The sequence below is a fragment of the Maniola hyperantus genome, chromosome 18 (genome assembly GCF_902806685.2).
Source record: "Maniola hyperantus chromosome 18, iAphHyp1.2, whole genome shotgun sequence".
NCBI lineage: Eukaryota > Metazoa > Arthropoda > Insecta > Lepidoptera > Nymphalidae > Maniola > Maniola hyperantus.
The window spans coordinates 12,480,263-12,497,426 of NC_048553.1; the positions used below are offsets into that span (position 1 = coordinate 12,480,263).

General features: G+C 36.7%; 1 protein-coding gene across 2 annotated transcripts in view; it reads left to right on the forward strand.

Annotated features, from left to right (window-relative positions):
• The window catches only part of LOC117990433 (basal cell adhesion molecule-like), a 146,092-nt gene that overhangs the window by 91,008 nt on the left and 37,920 nt on the right, over window positions 1–17,164 (forward strand). The gene's annotated exons all lie outside the window — the stretch shown is intronic.

Here is a 17,164-nt window from a genome sequence, read left to right on the forward strand (position 1 = left end):
CAAAAGGACTCACCCGATAAACAACCTGTCTAGATCGCCAAAACACACTCACAGCAACCTTTCACAACCTAGTAGTATAACCTCAAACAACTGAAACCACATTAGGTCACAACGACAATGATAATAAACCTACAGTACGACACACATAGTATCCACTGAGAAGCGCCTCTGGCCGAAGCCAAACGAATAATGTCTCGTGACACACTGCGCATCCGCTTTTATATTCTCACAATGACGGTGGGGCGATGACGTGATGTTCAATGAGCAAAGTGTTTACAATTAAATGGCGGCGAGCCTACAAATATATAAAAGGAAAAGGTGACTGACTGACTGATTGACTGATCTATCAACGCACAGCTCAAACTACTGGACGGATCGGGCTAAAAGGCATGCAGATAGCTATTATGACGTAGGCATCCACTAAGAAAGAATTTTTGAAAATTCAACCCCTAAGGGGGTGAAATAGGGGTTTGAAAGTGTAGTCCACGCGGATGAAGTTGCGAGCATTAGCTAGTTTTATATATTTAGACAAGTATTAATGAACAAGTTTCATAATAGTTGATAACATTTAATAACGAAAGAGTTATTGGCGATCCTCCCGCTATTTCGAGTACGTCATATTCGTATCACAACAGTTTTCGTTAAGTTGGCGTATATTATATGGCACGGCGCCAAACGAGTGCATCGATTGTAGGGCAACCATGATGTTTTTTTTATTATTCGACTAGCTTATGCTCGCGACTTCGAGCGTAAGCTAGTCGAAGCTACACGAATTTCTAACTCCTATTTCACCCCCTTACGGGTTGAATTTTCAAAATATTTTCTTAGCAGGTACCTACGTCATAATAGCTATCTGTATGCCAAATTTCAGATCGATCCGTCCAGTAGTTTCAGCTGTGCATTGATAGATCAGTCAGTCAGTCAGTCAGTCACCTTTTCCTTTTATACAATTTAGATGAAAGAAAATATTAAAGTTCCGCCCCGACCTTCAAACGCGTCGATGCCTCAGCGCGGTGGTTAGGTACGTGGCCCATCCCATTTTCAAGGAATTACTACCCATATAATAAACGCGAAAGTGTGTTTGTTTGTTGGTTTGTTAGTTTGTCCTTCAATCACGTCGCAACAGAGTAACGCGACGGATCGACGTGATTTTTTGCGTGGCAGAGGCAACTTTTATCCCGGAGGCTTGTCTTTTCAAAATCGCGGCGCGACTACACAAATTTCAAACCCCTATTTCACCCACTTAGGGGTTGAATTTTCAAAAATCCTTTCGTGGTGGATGCCTACGTCATAATAGCTATGCATGCCAAACAGCCCGATCCGTCGTTTCTTATAGGGACTTCCATACGCAGCGGTCTTGCGCCGCCTGAATCCAGCGGCTTGCTGCGACTCGTTGGATGTCGTTTGTCCACCTAGTGTGGGCTGCGCTTTCCGATGAGAGGTCGCCATTGCAGCACCTTGGAACCCCAACATGTATCTGTTCTTCGGACTAGCGCCCCCCCCCCCCCCCCCCCCTATCATCTGCCTATTCAGCTTCGCAACCCGCCGAGCCAGTACGCGGCCGAAAGTAATGTACATCGGCCTTTAGAATGACATTTCGGCTTTGTAGAGCGTTATCTCTGTCACTCATACCTGTATGACGTTTTGTCGGTCTCAACGACAGGGAAAACGCTCTACAAATCTATTACTTTCTAAAGGTCGATGTACATTATTTTCGGCCGCTTCTTCTCTCTAATCTATGGATCTCCTTATTTCAGATTTGATCACGTAGAGAAACTCAGAGCATAACTTTTTTATAAGAATAACTAGCTTATGCTCGCGACTTCGTCCGCGTGGACTACAAAATTTCAAATCCCTATTTCACCCCCTTAGGAATTGAATGATCAAAAATCCTTTCTTAGCGGATGCCTACGTCATAATAGCTATCTGCATGCCAAATTTCAGCCCGATCCGTCTAGTAGTTTGAGCTGTGCGTTGATAGATCAGTCAGTCAGTCAGTCAGTCACCTTTTCCTTTTATATATTTAGATAACAAAATAATACCGAGCCCGTGGTAGATGCAGCTGACGATTCAAAAATACTTGTAAAAGTCTAATTGAATTAAAAAAATATATTTTTATTTTATTTTAATAAAAAAATCAACGCGTATTTAGCCAAAAGAACATTGCAGCTTTCTGTAAAGTTCATTTGGAGACCGAATAATAAGATTTAGGATTTTCCGTCACTCCCACCCACTTCAATATTATCTAACAGTGCTGTGAAGAGAAATGTAAAGCAGTTTAAACCGGTTTATTCCCTTTAATCTCTTTCAAAGTGGTCAGTAGTGCTTATTCACAGTCTGGCGCTCCCTAAAGGAAACGTGCTGGGCATAAATACCACTTGGGCATGCGTACCTGCCCACCTGCGTACAAATCCTCGGAGATTTAAAACGCAAATGCTATTTTTATTTGACTTTTCCGTTTTACGAAACATTTTCTTAGTGTTCAGAAGGAATAGGAATCCTAGGCTGTGTTTTGCACTGCATTTAAATAATATTGATGAAGCTGTCTGTTATCAGTAGGTACCCTTATTATAAATGCGAAAGTGTGATTGTTTGTTGGTTCGTTTGTATGTCCTTCAATCATGTCGCAACGGAGCAATTGATTGACGTGATTTTTTAGTGTATTAGCTAGTGTAATATAATGTCATGACTGGTTATCTTAGCTCCATTTTTTTTTTTTACATTTATATTCTATTCTATTCAATTTTAATATTAATTTAATCCGCTTCATACTGTGTATATTGTTATGGGTTGTATTTTCATTGCCTGAAATAAAATTTATTTATTTATTATTATTTATTTATCTCCGCCTTCGTCTAATGGACGCCAATAGGAGTCCTTACTGCCATTCAACACCCTAATTAGTTTTACATAAAGCTCTAAATCGTTTGGCAAAAAGACTCCATTAAGCTCAATATAATATTAAGTCGACAATAAACTCAAAACAAGAGCGATAAAGTCATAAAGTCAAAGAGTCAGTATTATTATTCTCTTCGTCGTCACCAACCTCAGTTCTAGTGAATGCGGAGTCATAATTTCATAAACACTCGGGCGCGTCTTAGATTATTTCTAAATTCGTCGGCTCACTGCTGAGCATGGGTCTCCCGACAGAATGAGAAGATCTCGTACTACCTGACGATCACAACGACCCTTAAACATAGGTGATTAAGGACCCTATCTACGCAGGCCAGTTTGGGTCCCTCCTTCGTCGCGCACTTACCACCCGATTGCTGTGTAGACGGCTTCGTCGAACCTCTGTATATAATAATGTCCTAACTCTATGACTATCCTTTCTGCCATTCAACACCCTAAATAGTTTTATATAAAGCTCTAAATCGCTTAGCAGAAAGACTCAATAGGTATTTAGTCGACACTAGACTTAAAACAAGAACGATAAAGTCATAAAGTCAAAGAGTCAGTATTATTATTCTCTTCATCGTCACCAACCTCAGTTCTACTCAATGCGGAGTCATAATTTCATAAGCACTCGGCGCGTCTTAATGAAGACGTCAAGATTCTTTCTAAATTCGTATTTAAATCTGAATGAATCTTTTAAGCCGTTGACTATTCAGCGTCGTTGCGCCTTTATTCATCGTCTTTTGAAAAAAATTGAAATTCTTTAGAAGATTTTTTTAGGGTTCCGTACTCAGCAGGTAAAAACGGATTAGGTACTCATAGAATTATCACTAGACTATCATCGGTGTTTTTCATAGTTTTATTTAGAAACGTAGGGCGTTTTATATTATGTAACGTATTCGTGTTTTATATTATGTAAGAAAAATACGGTGATCCGTTTTTTTTGCTTACATAAAAACACGAATACGAACCGAATACGGATGAGTGCACAAACGCCCTAAGTGGGAAGAACTAAAGCTCTACCGTTAATTAAAGGTTAGAGAAACTTGTTGCTTTAGGAATAAAAATTATACATCTCTAAAACAAAATAATAATATATGTACATACTAAAGATAAAAAATCAATCTTGCGCCACAACCTGCCATCTGCACGATCGCGATGGCACGACGACATCTAAAAGGTAGTGGGAAATTGGATTTTAAAAAAAAGTTGAAAGTCTCGCTTTTATCCCGGGAAAGGCCATAGGCTACTTTTTATCCCGGAAAATCAAAAAGTTCCCACAGGATTTTTAAAAACCTAAATCATCGGCATCATAATATTATACTCGTAGTATCTTATACAGAACCCTTCGTGTGAAAGTCCGACTCGCACTTGTCCGGTTTTTTTGCATTAAAGTACTCCTCAGTCCTCCACTATCGCGAGGAACACGGAGTCATTAATATCTGAAACTTTGAAGAGCATAAAAGGAAAATATAAGAGGACTCGCAGAAAGGGAGAAAACCTTTTTATTGCTTCGTAGCCAAATGGCAGAAATATTCTAATGAATGTGCAAATATTATTATGTGCACATAATGAGGTAAAAGACCTTTATGAAGATACTTTAATATCGGTATTTTAGCTCTCTAATAATAAAAAACCGGCCAAGTGCGAGTCAGGCTCATGCACATTGAAAATTGAAAATACTAATTATTAGTTCATGACCACAATTTAATTCTTTTTTGTGTGATGTTACCCTAAATTCACGGTTTTTTAAGATTTTTTCCCTTAGGTATGTGTGCTATAAGATCTGCCAAATCTCATGATTCTAGTTCAACGGCAAATACTCTAGGTTTCTTGACAGACACGACAGACAGTTAACGAAGTGAACCTATAAGGGTTCTTTTTCTTTTTAGGGTACGGAAAGCTAAAAATTAGCGCACTTTCGCTATATATATAAATATATTTCTAGGAATATCAAATACCAGAAAATCCAAAAAACCAAAATAGCAAAAAAAAAACTACAAAAAAAAGATACACTTTGTATTTCAACGCCACCTCAGCGCACATTGTTCCACAACTATTTACATAAAAAAACTTAAGACTTCATCCTCAATTTGCCATAATTGATTCATCAAAACTTTGCAGAAGTTGCCGAGTTGACAACTCCGAAACATCGTGACACAGAACTGTTGTGTCGAGGACAGAGGTCGGGGTTAGGCGCGAACTTTGCGGGAGTTTATCTCACCGAATTAAAAGTAAAGTAATAGAAATAGATATTCATGCAGAAGAACTAGAGTAAGAGTGGGGGCACACAATGTGTTGCGGCGGCGGTGCGGTGTCGGAGCGGTGTCGCTGCGTCATCTTACATAGAAATATCTGTGGCATGTCACACGATGCGCTCCGGCGCCGCACCGGACTTGCAACCACCGACACGGGGCGGGGAGGCGTTGCAACGTCGGAGCAGCACCGCTCAGTTGTTTATGCGTCTCAAGAAAGGACACTGTCCAACGCTGCTACGGCGCCGCTGCGACATAACAACGTTGCAGCGCCGCACCGCTCGTGTGCTCCCAGTCTAACCGACATAGCTCAACGGGCTACGAAGCTGAAGTGGCAAGGGGCAGGGCACATAGATAAAAAAAAATCGATAGACGTTGGGGTGCCAAGAGGTTGAAATGGCGACCTCGCACCGAAAAGCGCAGCGTTGAAAGACCCCCACTAGATGGACTGATGATATCAAGCAAGTCACAGGAAGCCGCTGAATTCAAGAGACCTACGTCCAACAGTGGACGTCTATCGGTTGATAATTGTGATGAATAGAAATTGTATAACACTCGTAATTTTATTTTAGGTTGACGTAAACAATTATCATGTAAATACCCTATCCTCAATTTGCCAAAATTGATTCATCAAAACTTTGCAGGAGTTGCCGAGCTGAAAACTCCGAAACATCGTGACACAGAACTGTTGTGTAGAAGTCGGGGTTGGGTGCCAACTTTGCGGGAGTTTAACTCACAGAAATTTAATGAAGTAATAGAAATGGTGTAACCCTCGTAACTTTATTTCTCATCATCATTATGATTTACCCATCGTCGGCCCACTACTGAGCACAAAACTACTCTTAGGATAAGAAAGTGCTTAAGCCATATTCCACCACGTTGGTCAAGTGCGGATTGACAGACTTCACACAACTTTGAGTCAATCCGATATACGAGTAAGGTACGTCTCTAGCATACTAAGTAAAACAACGTTCAAGAAAAAATAAATAAACTGTAACGCTATGAAAATACGTAGATAAGTTTTTATAAAAACGAATCAGTATACTCAGTATCATCTATAGTCAAAACTGTTGTGTAAATTCATGGTACATGTAGCAACTGTTCATTTTTGCCAATATTGTCAGCCAATCAAATGATTGCGTTCGTCCCACGCACTGTAGCCGTCTCCGCGGCGATACCCTCACGATCTTTTACCATTTCTCTGCATATTCTAAATTCTATGGTTAATCTCATCAAGTTTAAATATTATCGTACGCTGTCAGCCGGGGTTATTGCGTCCCTCTCCCTTGTGGCTATAAGCATAACATCGCATTAGTTACAAGAGTCAAGACGCTGTACTTAAAAGCATTTTATTTTGTTAAATAAATATTTTCCTTTTTTATTTTCATTTTCCATTTTCCATTTTTCATTTTTATTTTTCATTTTTCGTTTTTCATTCTTCATTCTTCATTTTTCTTTTTTCTTTTTTCATTTTTATTTTTCATTTTTATTTTCCATTTTCATTTTATAAGAAAACATTTCAATTATCTTTAGAGCCTCAATAGCTCAACCGGTAGTGGACTGATAAACCAAAAGGTCGACGGTTCAAACCCTGCCCGTTGCACTATTGTCGTACCCTACTCCTAGAACAAGCCTGACGCTTAGTTGGAGAGGAAAGGGGAATATTAGTCATTTAACATGGCTAATATTCTTATAAAAAAAAAAAAAAATTAAAAAAAAAAAAACACTTGAATTTCGCCGTAACTCAAAAGGTTCCTCATCGGATCACTTCGTCTGTCTGTCGTGTCTGGCAATTCAAGGAAATTAAAACCTGTAGGTTACTCCCCGTTGACTTAGAGGCAAGTCTTAGAGCACACGAAAAAATTCGTAAACCGTAAAATTGTTACAAAGAATCCGGCTCTGTGCGAGTCAGGCTCGCGCAACGAGGGTTCCGTACTACAGTCGTATTTTTTCGACATTTTGCACGATAATTCAAAAACTATGATGTATAAAAATAAATAAAAATCTTTTAAAATGTTGAATTGTTTTAGAATGCACAGGTGAAGCCCTTTCATAATATTATGATACCCCACTTGTAGTGTTATCTTACTTTGAAAATTGAAAATACTAATTATTAGTTCATGACCACAACTTTTTTTGTGTGATGTATCCACAAATTCACAATTTTCAGATTTTCCCCCTTAAGTCTGCTATAAGACCTACCTACCTGCCAAATTTCATGATTATAGGTCAACGGGCAGGACCCTGTAGGCTTCTTGACAAACAGACAGACAACAAAAGTGATCCTATAAGGGTTCCGTTTTTCCGTTTAAGGTACGGAACCCTGAAAAATAAAAAAAACTATTTTCTCAACATTTCACTCCATCCTCTATGCTACGCGCAGCATAAATTCCCGTCATGTGCACGTGTCTTCATGATCCTTATTTTAGTTTTTAATATACATACACACTCGGTTTAAATGTGTATTCAGACGGACCACAGCGACAAGACGTTCCCTGAAGTTCCCGCAACCACAAATTCGTTATCACCATCATCACAAACCATTGCTGGCCATTTACTAAAACGGTGGATTGGCAGACCCTCAGGTGTACATGTTTTCTCACAAAGTTTTTTTTAACCGCTAAAGCAAGTGATTTTTAATTGCTTAAAAGGCACATAACTTCAAAATGTTAGAAGTTAACCACAAATCAAGAAACAATAGAATTCTTTTTTATTATTTCTTAATTTAGAATATATTTTTATTCAAGTTTTAAAAGTAGTTTAATTTACCACTGGTTCAGAATGCCGTTCCTACCGAGAAGAACCAACAAGAAACAGCTCTTTTCAAGTGATAAGTTTACAATATTATTATACCATACTGTACAAGCTATAATGCTGCCAATACCCGATTTATTATAGTGGAGTCGGAGATATAGTGCACAAACATAGAATATGTAATTTCTATCTCGTGACTTACTCTCGTAGTCGGATGAGACAGCAATCCAATACGACCGGAGAGAGATCAGAATATGTGCCTATAATTTTACGTACTTTCGCACGAAGGTGTAAAACCACTAACTTTCTAATTTCGAGCTTTAATTTTTTTGACAGAATAACCATTCAGTAGAGTCGGCGGTATAAGTGATCTAGCATTATTGTGTTGTTGACTCTAAGTTTGTAGCACACACACACTCGGTCTTGGCTTTGTATTTCTCTGTAACGAGATCTTATGTGTCGTGACTCAAATCCAGCGGGGGCATTATACGCTTTGCTCCAGAAAACTTCCGTGTAATTTCAGTTCGCTAGTATTACATCCTGTAGAATTCTGATAGTGTTGTGGCACGTCTGAGGGGACTCTATGTTTGTAACACACACACACTCAGTCTTAGCTTTGCATTTCTCTGTAACGAGATCTTATGCGTCGTGACTCAAATCCAGCGGGGGCATTATACGGTTTGCTCCAGAAAAGTTCCGTATAATTTCAGCTCGCTAGTATTTTTGGGAAGATTGTGTCAACAGCAATTTTGTTATACAACTTTATGGCTTTAAAACATTGATATCATAAAAGAAAGACACTTATTTTAATAATGATAATTTAGGTTATTTAATTATTTTTACCTAATTATGATTATAAATATTTTACTGCACTTAACAGTACTTACTTGCAATGCTTAGGTAGTATAACAATAACGCTAGCAAAAACTTAGCGTTATTGTTATACTATCTAAACACAATCGAATACCAAGAACCATTTCAACGTGAAAAATATTTATAATTTTTTATTTTTTCAATTTTCATTTGCCTCATTTTGTAGATTTAGTGATTTCGTATTTTTCAAACCTACAATGTATAGCTGCAAAAATTGGATTAATGAACCGCCTACGACGCGGCATTGATTCCGAGTGGCCTACTCATGGAACGTTCGTGGACCTCTAGCGTCATTCAGATGTTTTATTTGCAATAATGGTAAACTTTTAATAAATTATAGGAATTTTCTTAATAGTTTTTTTCGCGTTTTTTTGTGGTATCCTATCAGTAATATTCAGTACTATCACCTGTCTTCGTTTTTGCCAGCATTCTGGTAACACCCTGTATAATCGCAGTTTTAAAAACGGTGTATGTAGAATGTAGATATCTTTGCCTGTTTATGTCAATGGTTTTAAAGCCTGGGTTTATGGACATTGTCGTGGCTTTCATGACTCTCTTTTTATGGTAACCACTCATTTTCAATCTACTTACGTACTGTCTGTCTTGGGGTGGTTTCAACTTGACTTTAACGTCTGTACTCATGGGTTTATGGTTTTCAGGGTTCCGTATAAGGAATCCTTATAGTTTCATTCAGTCTGTCTGTCCATCTGTTTGTGTGTCACATCAATTTGAAAAATCTGTATATATAAAATTCAAAGTCCTGACTGACTGACTTATATATCAACGCGCAGCCTAAACCGCTGGTCTTAGAGAGATGAAATTTGGAGGGTGTGTTCTTTGTATAGAGTAGGTATCCATTAAGAAAGGATTTTTCGAATTTCTACCCCTAAGTCAACTAAATGGGGGTTTGAAATTTATGTAGTCCACGCGGACGAAGTCGCGAGCTTTAGATAGTAAACTATAAAGCTAAAGCCTATAAGAAAAAACCTACCGCTATACACACAGAATGGCAATTAAATTTAAAAAAAAAACCTATGGTTTACCCTTCAAGTAATAACTTTTAATATAACTATTTTAAAATTATTATGAGGTTTTTTAACAGTTTTTGGGGGAAAAACTACCGTTTAAGAAATAATGACCGTCAAACTTTTTGGCTATGAAACCCTAGCTTATGTGTGAAAATATAATTGTTCAAGGAAAACGGAACCCTAAAAATATAATTACTATGTAAGTAAAACAATTTCAGAACAGTACACTTTTGTAAAAGTTAATTTTCCATATAACTTTAAAAAACACAGCTAGCAAATTATCAAGCAATATTGCACAGAGGAGTTTTTCAATTAACTTCTGGACAAAAAGTCATGACATCTAGTTAGCGGTTGTACAGTCGTGTCTTCGCCATTACGCTGTTCCTCTATTTTTGCTGTAGTAATAAAGCTATTTAACTAGCTCCCTGAATTATTTAAAGAGGAGCGAACGCTCGCGTAGTCTTTTGTAAGTGATTTTAAAGGACTTGAAAGACGACTTTCTGTTTAAAAGCCGGACAATAGTTCATACATTTTATGATGGCTGACTATTAAGTCACGTAAAAATGGTTTTAGGTGCAAAATATGATTTTTGGTTCTTCAAAAGATCCGTGTTAATGTGGGTACATAATTAATCTGCTGAGAAGTTATTTTTTTATTTTATTTTATTTTTATTGAATGGTTTACTAGCGATTTTAACATAAAACTTACTAACTATAATAAATACATAGGTTTTTCTATCATGCACAACTATGTTAAATCATTTAAAAGTAAACACTGCATGCAAATTCCGTACAGATATCAGAGTTACAAAGGGGATAACAATTTAAGTAGGTAAAGATTCCATTCAGTATGTCTGTAGGTATGTTTAAAAAGTAAACAGTAGGTAAACGTTCTACTGTAAAATTAATAAATATGTTAAAAAAACTAAATTAAGTTATCATAATATACGTTATTTCTTTAATTTTAGTACTTTTTCTACTTTGTATCTTTAATAGATACCCGTGACTTGATCTGCATGGATTTAGGTTCTTTAAATACTCCTTGGCAACTTTTTATTTTTCCGGAATTCAAGCTATCCCTGTATTAAATTTCGTCAAAATCGGTTAAACGGATGGGCCGTGAAAATGTACCAGACAGGCAAACAAACAAACAAACTTTCACATTTATAATATGGATCCACATGCATGACTCTCCTTATTTACTTTTTTCTATATAAGCTTTTTATTGCTTATTGTCAACGCGATAGGATTGAGTTTTGCTCGATTCCACTGGAGAGTGTGATTTTTAATAAAAGACGCGTGCACTCTCTTTGAAACTTTAATTGTCACTAGGATGATGCAATAATGCAATGAAAAGTTGCACCATATATATACTACTCTTTTACAACATCATATTATATTTAGACATTCCGCCCGCCAAAGGACTCAGTCCTTTCAGAATACAACACTAAATATAATACATATATCAATAACTCAGTAAACAACTTGAAACAAGAAGTATCTATGTGGACTGTATATCAATGGTTTTCAAAGTAAGTATATGGTAAGTACTAAATACCTATAAAGTTTATACAATTTTACATTAGAATTAAGTTAAACACACACCTTAGATTTAAGTATAAGTACCTACCTACACAGATTATTAGTTAGAAGTATGCATAAGTACCTAAGTACATTGTATTAAGCAAATAATCATTTAGGCCATAATATAGACAGTTTGTAAGTATCTAGTACCTAAGTGATCATTTTACTTTCATATAGATAATTTAGATATCAAATAGCCTTAAATTTTAGTTCATAAGTACTCAGTTATATGTAAATTAGCTCTTAGACATAATTGATACCTAATTTTTAAAGTAAATTAATTTAACATAAGTTTTTAGTCCTAAGAATTAGAACATAATACAAGAACCCTTGTAGCATTATTATGAAACAAGTTTGACTGATCACCATACCAATTTATACAAAGAATTATAATTTTACAACTCATTTTTATACTAAATAATGATAATTAGTGCTAAATTTTATAAGAAATATTGGTGTGCTGATCAAAGTAAGTCGAAGACAGTACTCATATCTTAAGCCTATGATTACATCAATAATGTACAAAGTTATATAGTATACTTATAGAATCAACTCATATAATGTACGAGAAACTCTGTTCTTTGTGTTTTTTAATAATAAAGAAGTTAAGAATCACAATCTTGTTTTGTTATTTTACAAATTCTGTTGACAGGTCTTTTATAGACACCATTTTTACATTTAACTGTAACTACACGAGTAATATTGTCTGGCCCAACGTGTTTTTGTATTATTCTACCTAGTAACCACTTACAAGGTGGCATGTGATCCTCCATTAAAATAACTATGTCATCGATTTCTGGATCAGGAGTTTTTGTATTCCATTTGTATCTAAGATTGAGGTTGACAAGATATTCCTTGTACCATCTGTTCCAGAAATCGGCAACCATCTTTTGCGTGAGCCTCCATCTATCTAAATTTGATATTTTACATTGAATATAATCTTCATCAGGGATATTTATTAGAGTTCACCTATCAGAAAGTTGCCAGGTGTCAGCGGGAGGGGGTCCTCCGGATCATCACTTAACAAAGTTATGGGTTTTAAATTTAAGTAAACTTCCACTTGTGCTAACACTGTAGCAAGCTCCTCATACGTTAGTGTAGTGTCTCCTATTACTTTTAAATTACTTACTTACTTACTTACTTACTTATACTATACTTTACTACTTTACTACTTTATTTATTACTTTTAAAAAATGGCCTTTTGTGCTACACACCATGGTTTCTTGAATGTCTGATGCATGTAACCCACTCTTGGTAGGTTTTGCTTGGGCCTTTGCACTTAGAATCCAATATTTTGATCTCATATAGCTCATCATTATTTGAGGACCTCTATGCTTAGTTCTCTGATGTGTATCTACAATTAGTAACCTGCTAAGATGGCTCTTAGCTGGCAAAATTATAGGATGCTGTACATCAAACTCCACTTGAGATTTTTGGATATGCCCGCCGATTCTTAGGATCCCATTTTGATCCAAAATGGGACAAAGCTTGCGCAGCTGACTCCTTTTGGGTATGCACCCTTGAAATGTTAATTGCTTTATTTCTTCGTTGAATGCAATAGCTTGAACTTGTTTGATGCAATTATCTAAAGTCTCATTCATTTCCCTCAGTGTAACAATTTTACTAAAAGTTGGACGTTTTTCTTTTGGTAATTTTAAATTTAAAATTCTTCTGCAGTATGACATTATTCTCAACATTCTTGATAGAGCTGAATATTTATTCCAAATAAGATCCTCCTCGGTATGTGATAAAGCAATTAACAAACTCACCCTTTCCTCTTCATGTGTATCTTCAATTTCAGAAATGTTTCTGAATGTATCTAGTGTAAGTAAACAGGTTGGCCCTTTCCACCATAACTCGTGATTCCACAATTCTGCAGCATTCAATCCTCGTGAGGGGCAATCAGCTGGATTAGTACCTGTAGTGACATGACCCCACTGCTTATAATCTAGTATGTTTAATATATCTGAAACTCTGTTACTAACAAATGTATTGCATCGACTCGGCCCAGCCTTTAACCAAGCTAGAACTATCATTAAATCTGTTATTCTATTCCAACTCACTCCCAATATCTTGACTAGACTGTTATTAGCCTTAAGTGTAATCGAATCATCATCTCTTTTATTTTGTCCAATGTAGGTTAGTAGCGTATCATCATTGCTGCACCATTTCTGAAGTTGAAATCCACCTAAAGTCATTAATTTATTCATTTCTTCATAAATCTGTAAGGCCTCTTCACGACTATCACAGCCGGTCAGTAAGTCATCCATAATATAATAATCTCTTTTTGTAATCTCGGCTGCAATAGGATACTTTGTTTTTTCATCATCAGCTAATCTTTGTAGAGTTTTCACTGCCAGATATGGTGCACATGCAGTTCCAAATGTTGATCTCAACAGTCTAAAATGAATTACAGGTTTATCAGGTGAGGATCTCCACAGTAATCTCTGAAAGTTTGTATCTTCCTCAGCTACACGTATCATTCGATACATTTTCACAATGTCTGCAGCAAGACATACCTTATGCACCCTCCATCTCATTAGTATATGTCGCAAATCTTGATGCAGTTTAGGCCCAACAAGTAGGCAGTTGTTTAGAGAGACACCGTTGACTCCGTCCTTACACGAGGCATCATAAACCACACGTACCTTAGATGTAGTCTTGTCTTCTCTCAAAACAGCGTGGTGAGGAAGGTATACCGCCTTAGGATTATCTACCTCCTTAGGATCAACTTCTATCATGTGATTTAAATTTATGTACTCATCCATCACCTGTGTATATTCTCCTTTAAGTTGCTCATTCTTCTTTAATTTTCTTTCTAAAATCTCTAATCTCTTACCTGCTATTTCTCTTGAATTTCCATATTGACACTCTGGCTCTTCATTTTTAAATGGCAATTTCACGATGTATCTTCCTTCTTCATCTCTAACGGTTGTGGAATTGTAGTATTCTTCACATCTTTCCTCTTCCCTTGATAGTTTCTTCACTATACTATTAGGCTCATTTTCCAACTCCCAAAATTGTTTTAGTATCTCATCCTCTTTAACGTTGATATGTAGACTTGTAAAATATCTCCTCGCTGAAGTTGACTCCTCTGACATCTTCCCTGATAGTACCCAGCCAAGAATTGTTTTCTGAGCTAATAAGTTTTCTTGCGGGTGTTTTATGATGCCCTCTAACAATATATCACTATATACTTCAGCTCCAAGAAGAATATCTATTCTTCCTGGTGTTGTGTATCCTGGGTCCGCTAACTCTAGATTCTCTAACTCTGACCACTCAGGAGTGCTAAGGTTAGTAGTGGGTAACAGTGTTGTTAGTGAACGCAATACATATGCATTTACACAGACTGAAGCTCTGGGATTGTGGCGTGATTCCACGATGAGTGAAACCATGTGTTTGATTCTCGTTTGCCCTTCTCCCACACCTGACACCCAACCACTGACTGATTTACGCGTTAAATTAAGAAACTGTACAGTTGATTCTGAAATGAAACTCGCTTGTGAACCCTGGTCTAATAAAACTCTCACTACTCGCTTACAGCCATTTTTAGTTCTAACAAATACATTCGCAGTCGCTAATAATACATTATTTGTTACATGCTCACTAGAAAAGTTACTTACAATATGTGTGTCGTTAGAGTTTGACAAATTTTGCACCTCGCTCATAGTACCTGTCGGAGTTGTTTCAGCCACTTTTGCATTCTCATCCTTCTGCTCTTTCTCTTCCTTTTCAAAATGGAGAAGTGAGTGATGTCGTCTTCCACACCGTCTGCAGTTTGCTATTCTTCTGCATTTATAGACTGAATGAGAAGGAGAAAGGCAGTTGAAACATAAACGGTTCCTCTGTACAAAGTCCTGTCTCTCTTTGGTCGGTATTTCACTAAATTTCTCGCACTTAAAAATGTAATGATTATTAATGTTACAAAACGCGCACTTTTGATCACTCTTTACACTATCTTCGTCAACGCTGACATGGAACGCCTTGGGTTTAGCCGGAGGTGTCCACCGTTTCCCTGCCTTGCTGGTCTCTACCATCTCTAAAGCTCTGAATCTTGCCTCTAAGAAATCCTTTAATTGCTCCCATGTTGGTAACTCATCGTCGCCTTTGCTGAGATCTTGTTCCCATAGTTTGACACTTTCTGTGTCTAATTTTGACACTACCACATAATTTATGAACAGATCCCAGGTCTCCGTCTTGACTCCTTGGCTTTTTAATGATTTTATACACATTGAGGTGGTGTCGACTATGTTTTTGATGGTAGATGCAGACTCTATACTTATCATTTTTTGACCAAAAAGAATTTTCAAAATTTCATTACAATTATATCTTTTGTTGTTGTATCTTTTGATTAGTTGACTCCATGCCTCTAGGTAGTTGGCGTCCGTTGTAGGCAGATTGCGTAACATTAACTCAGGTTCGCCTTTTAGGTTACTTTTCAAATAGTGTAATTTTTGTACAGGTGTTAATCGTTTGTTTTCATGTATTAATGTGCAAAATAGATCATAAAAAGTCTGCCATTCCTCGTACCTTCCATTAAATATAGGTAATTGAATGACAGGTAACTTAACCTCATTGATTGATCTCTCTGTAGTTGGCTGTGTAGTTGTTGTCTCTAAACAATGAGGCTGCAAGTTTTCTTTTAACACGGTCTTATATTGTAAGTATAAATCCTCAAAAATCTCGTACGTGTTGTCCTTAAGATAACTCACGGTGACAGATTTGTCCAGACGACTCGCTTTGTAAATGATGTTTTTATGCCCTTCCGTGAACTCTTTCCATAATTGTTCCAATATTTCGAGGCGTGACTCAATATATGACTGTCTTAATCTCTCTCTTGGTGACTTTTTGAAGTTTTTATCAGAGCGCCTCAAGTTTTCTAACAACTCGTTTTGGTATGCGATCAACTCTTCCATTGTGGTACGTGTATAGGTTATGCGTAGTTAATTACGGTGAACAAACTCAACTCAAATAAACGTAATTAACTTAACTTTACACGTTGTATAATAACTCAATCCTTGTTTTAAATCTCACTCGCGTGGTTTTTATACTTTTAATCGCAATAAACTGACATTTACTTTGCAATTTCGTTTCACGGAACAACGTGGCGAACTTCATACAAAAAAAACTGCCGTTCGGTCACGTAGGCACTAGGACTTCGCTCGGTCGCCGGCCGTAAGATCCGGCTCGAAGGACCATATGTCAACGCGATAGGATTGAGTTTTGCTCGATTCCACTGGAGAGTGTGATTTTTAATAAAAGACGCGTGCACTCTCTTTGAAACTTTAATTGTCACTAGGATGATGCAATAATGCAATGAAAAGTTGCACCATATATATACTACTCTTTTACAACATCATATTATATTTAGACACTTATTAACTTCTGAACTATTTCTATAATATTTACGAAATCTCATAGATAGCATTAAGATTTTCTTGGTATTTATATCTATTTTCTGTTACTATCTATAAGTTTTTCATATACTTGTCTGAAAATATTAAGGTTTTTAAAAATGATAATTGAATTTCCCTTAACAGTGAACTAAGAACTAAAAAAATAATAATCAAAATGGAACTTTCAATTGAATTCATTGAAATCCAATTTAAAGGGAACAGAAAAACTAATGAAAACTAAAGATTGGAAATAAAATAAACACAGTGGGCTTTTCAATTAACTGCTGGACAAAAAGCCGTGACTCGTGACATCTAGTTAGCGGACGCAACCATGATTATAGTCATTATAGTTGTCTTTATTCAACAGTGGATAGAAACTG